This window comes from Mytilus trossulus, chromosome 2 (assembly GCF_036588685.1).
Source record: "Mytilus trossulus isolate FHL-02 chromosome 2, PNRI_Mtr1.1.1.hap1, whole genome shotgun sequence".
NCBI lineage: Eukaryota > Metazoa > Mollusca > Bivalvia > Mytilida > Mytilidae > Mytilus > Mytilus trossulus.
Window position 1 is genome coordinate 57,977,536 of NC_086374.1, and position 5,568 is coordinate 57,983,103.

At 33.4% G+C, this 5,568-nt stretch overlaps 1 long non-coding RNA gene across 1 annotated transcript; it reads left to right on the forward strand.

The window, feature by feature from the left end:
• Positions 1–451: 451 nt before the first annotated feature.
• LOC134705263 (uncharacterized) lies at positions 452–3,518 on the forward strand. The gene is made up of 3 exons (XR_010105518.1): positions 452–536; positions 1,529–1,611; positions 2,591–3,518. It is a non-coding gene; the product is annotated as an uncharacterized LOC134705263 (long non-coding RNA).
• The last annotated feature ends 2,050 nt before the right edge of the window (positions 3,519–5,568 follow it).

Genomic DNA, 5,568 nt, shown 5'->3' on the forward strand with positions numbered 1-5,568 from the left:
TTACGTTGTGACAACGTGCTTATAACTGTCGTAATCCGACGTAACATTTTGTTACGTTCTGTCAACATTATAATAACGTAGTGAACAGACCCTGTACATACTAGCTGACACAATTAAATCTGGTTTTATGGGAGAATTTGTGGTAATGAGTCTTACTAGATACATCATTCACCTTCAGTGAAATGTGCCAACGATTTTTTCGATTTTCAAAATATCCCCCCTTTTTCCCCGCACAGACATAATTAAAATTATTTGCACCAAAATATCCAAGAAAATATTACAAATTCAAATTAAATGTTCTCATTTAAATGAATATTTATTGTTTAATATATATACCATTATCAAGTTTTGTCATTTATTATTTTTAATAATTTTATAATCGTTTTATAATAGTGCACGTTCAGCAGTCCTCGGGTTTTTACCGCCGCATACTACGAAAACTCTGAGCATGCGCACTTTTACCGCCTGAATTTTGAAAACAGTGATAGTTGCAGTGAAATATTTATCTCGATTCAGATTCCAGAACAAAGAAAAAGGTAAAATATAAATTGCACATTGCGTCAAAAAGGTTTTCCATGATAACAACAAGTATAATTCAAGAAAATATAACATATGTTGCCGTGTAGGGCGCCTCGTTCAAATCTGTTGACTCATTGACTGGTTACCGAGTTGAAATATGATACTTCCTCTCTTAATGTCAATATATTATTGCACTGGTACATTGTACATGATATTTAAGCCAACATATGTGTTATATGAATCCATTTTTCAAACTTCTCCATTAACTTGTGTTGTTTTTTAAGATATATTAAGCAATTGACTATAGAAAGTAAAAAAGGGGGAGGGCAATTGTTTTCTCTCCATGACACCTCCTATAATCTTTATATTTAAAAGCTGTAAGTGTATTTTGCACTTATTTTTAAATATTGTTGGAATCATAAAAGTCTGATCAATATCACAAATGCGAAGCTACATTTTTTTTTTAGATATCTCTGTACATAACAAACTCGCCCCATTACCTGATTATAATCTCAGCACATTACAAACTTGCCACATTTAATACAATCTAGGCACATTACAAACTTGGCATATTACAAACTCGTCCTATTAATGATAATACTACATGTATCACCAGTTGCAAGCGTGAAGACTATCACTGGTGATCGTCCTAGACATGCATGAAATATTTGCTACTGAACATAACGAAATCAACAATCAATCTATGTTTAACTGGGTCTGACATAGGAGTAGACAATTTTACCAATAAAGACTGTCATAGATAGGCGTCACTGATTTTTTTTTAAAACAGCCTTCCAAGATGTCATAATTATTTAGACTAAGATCCATGTACCAGTTGGGAAAAGTTGGGTAAAATTATCCTTTTGTTAAGGTAAAACCCAGTTTACTGGGGTTCAAAAAACAGTATATAGGGAAAAGATTTGTTGGACTGCCACACATGTAGTACATTGTATGTACACAGACTGATCAATATAGAAGATAATTGATTGTATTTATGATTTTTTTCCAGAATCTTGTATAAAAATCCACAGATCCAATGTGTGAACATGTGTCTGAGGTTGTGGAATGCATTGCAGTTACAATACTTACAATGTAAGCATTTATAGATAATAATAAGATTGCGTTCATTGGCATATATGATATACACAACAGCCTGGGTGGATTTTGTTTTTTCCACCGGCCCACCGTGAACAGCCCACCTGTGCCCACTCCAGCTATATTTTTTTTTGTAAGAAATATTGATTATAATTGCTTATCTGATTTTTTCAATTGATTGTAAGTTTGCAAGTCTTTTGATTTAACAAGCTAGAAATTTTACCCACCCGGTGCCCACTCCCACTGTGAACGGGTAGACAAAGCAAAATCCACCTGAGCTGTAGTGTAAGGTCTTGCTGTTATGATGTGAATAATAATTTATTAACATGTCAGATTAAGGTAAAATCCTAAGAATATCTTAAATTAATTGATGAATGACAATTTTGAGAAACCATACTTCCTTTTAATACGCCTGTTTTAATACGGGGTGGTTGTTTTTGAAATACCAAGATGCAAATTAAAGGGAGTGTTGTTCTTAGTATATATTTTTTATTCTGTCTGTGCTGGGGGTTAAAAAAAAAGGTTGTCCCTGGGGATGGAAACAGTTTTATATGGAACAACCATAATTTCATTAACATATTTTCTTTTAAACAAGGACAAGGACAAAGGTTAACTAAAAGTTATAAATTATCATATTTGTTGAAATTATGTTCGAATTTCTAACATACATTATCAAGGCTCCGTGTTGAAGGCCGTACTTTAACCTATAATGGTTTAATTTTTAAATTGTTATTTGGATGGAGAGTTGTCTTATTGGCACTCACACCACATCTTCCTATATCTAATTATCAAAATATGTATATAAAATTGGCAAAGATACAAACATCTCAGTAACAACACAACATGATTTATTATACCACCGACCGCGCATAAAAAATATTGATTATGTTTAAACAAGGATATTTTTTAAGAACTGCTGTTATTCCTAAGTTGGGATAAAAAAAACTATTTTATAATTTATGATTTTTTTTTTCAGAGACAGGAAACCAACACAAGACCAGCTGATGAGAGGGCAGAAAACCAAAACTTTGAATGCCATGTATACAACCAACACAAGACAAGAATTTGGAATAAAATTTCAAAAAATCAGAAACATACTATTATTTTATTATTGGTTCATGTACATAAGAAAAAAGAAGTCCTAACTTTTGGATAGGTCTTTCTCTGGTTGGTCAATGGAAAAAAGCAACAGTTAGTTTGATTGAATTTCAGTTATTTTCTTCATTTTGGGATATTTTTAGAAGTGTGTATAAGTTGGTGGTGTGGTCTAGTGGGATGGCTGCTGTGCAGGCAATTTGGTGTCACGATATCATAGTAGCATGAAATGAATCTCGGCGAGGGAAGAACAAATAATTTGTGAAAGCAAATTTACAGACCTAACATTGTTAGGTTGATGTTTCGACGAGTTGTAAAAGTTGTGTAGAAATATATATTTGTAAACTACAGACTTTGGGGACTTTTCCAAACATTTTTCGTAGCCTTTTCTTGTGTAGGGAATCCAGCTGAATTATTCTACAGTAAATATTAAGGTATATGTGGTAGTTTTTTGTACTTCTGAATAATTCATTAAAAATGTTTCCATTGTCAAAATGAAATCTACATTCTAGAATTTCCACCATCATAAAGTGAAATTATTAGTCTAGGACACTGAAACCCTAAACATTTAGAAGTTGCAGCATGTACCAAAGTGTCATGTTGAAGGCTGTACATTTACCATAATTGCTAACATATTTAATATTTGATTTTAGGAAAGAGGGTTGTCTCATTGGCCATCATACAAAATCTCGCCTTTTGAATAGTATTATGTGTTAAATTTTTGAAGGAAAGTTGCTTTTGTTAAATGGAAATGTGTATATCTTGTACTTCAGTATTGCAACAAATAAAACTTAGACTTTAACCTTAAAACTGTGTGAATCATGAATTGGACAAAATACATTTGATATTTAAACCCGACTAAAAAGTAAAAAAAACCAACACTTTTGTAACTATATTGGAAACTGCTGGCAGTTTGGAAGTAAAGCATTTATCAACGTTAACATTGTTGTCGTTTGTTTATGTAATTTATAGGTGGTTCTTGTTTTTTATATATATATATATATATATAGATTAGACTGTTGGTTTTCCTGTTTGAATGGTTTTATACAAGTTATTGTGGAGCCCTTTATATCTTGTTGTTTGGTGTGAGTCAAGACTCCGTGTTGAAGGCCGTACCTTGACCGTTAATGGTTTACTTTTATAAATTGTGATTTGGATGGAGAGTTGTCTTATTGGCACTCATACCACATCTTCCTATATCTATTGTGTCCATCTTTCCTACATTGAAAATTATACAACTAAAAAAACAGGTGAAAAGAAGAAAATATAGACCCTGTTTACTTCTTCAATGAAATTGTATTGCTCTTATCAATCAAATGAGGACAAGGGTCATTTACAGTTGAGTTGCAACGTTGTCACAACGTCCTATGAAGGTCATAAATTACGTCACAAATTACGTTGTGCCAACGTTGTGTGGATGGTTGTCAGCACGTGCCTTGGAGTTCACAAAATTACGTTGTACCGACGTAGTTTCACTACGTTGTCACAACGATAGTATTACGTTGTCACGACGTAATGCCAACGTTGGATTGTTTACTGGGTTAGCGCATACCCCCTATACACAAACAGTGGCTGATCCAGACCTTGTTATAATGAGGGCACTCTACAGTCATGCTACATTGTTTCTTTATATAATCAGCCAAATTTTTCCCACGAAAAAAAATTCTGTCTTAATTTTTAATTATTTTCTTTTTACATGTGTCACAAAATTCAGGAAAAAAGACCACCGCTATCAATTACAGTTTTCGATCGTTCTTTTAAATTTGCCCATCTGCAAGTTGGGCAAAATATGGTCAACTACAAAATGTCAGTTTTAATAATCACATAATTTTTATACATGTAACGTTACTTTGTATTATAAATAGACCACTTTCGAGTTCATCCGTCACCGGAAAAAAACTCGTCAATTATACGCGCCTTTATCATCGTCACTTGTGCGTTTAGGGGCGTCGTCACTTCCTTCCAATGTTGAGCGAGTGGTTGGAAAACTATAATTCTATATTGTACGAATTATTCGGCAAATTGAATTCTCAAAATTGACAATCAACACTGCTGTCATTAGGGGAATGTCAGTAGGTACCTACAGAGCAACCATTATTTCTAGTTTATCCTGCACAAAGACGATCACTAAGACGCTTGATGAACGTAAATAGTGCAGGGATACAGGCGAGCCCCTCTATCTGGTAAATGACGTCATAAAGGCGTGTATAATTGACGAGTTTTTGCCGGTGACGGATGAACTCGAAAGTGGTCTATTATTTTTAAATAGAATGGGGATACCGGAAGTGCTATTTATAGATATGTTCTATATTTAATTATTTGTTACGCCCCCTATAAATATATGACCAGTCCGGTTAATCACCCCAGACGCTATATTTAAATATGCGTCTGGGTTATCGAGACTATAGTATAGATATATAGTCTCGATAACCCAGACGCATATTTAAATATAGCGTCTGGGTGATTAACCGGACTGGTCAGATATTTATAGGGGGCGTAACAAATAATTAAATATATAACATATCTATAAATAGCACTTCCGTTATCCCCATTGTATTTAAAAACAATTAATTCAAACGGTAAACAGTGTAACGTTACATGTATAAAAAATGTGTGATTATTAAAACTGACATTTTGTTTGACGCTATTTTTCCCAACTTGCAGATGGGCAATTTTAAAAGAACGATCAAAAACTGTAATTAGCGGTGGTCTTTTTTCCTGAATTTTGTGACACATATACAAAGAATTAAAGAAATAAGACAGGATTTTTTTTCGTTGGAAAAATTTGGTTGATTATATAGGGAAACAATGTAGCATGACTGTAGAATGCCCTCCTTATAACAAGGTCTGGATCAGCCA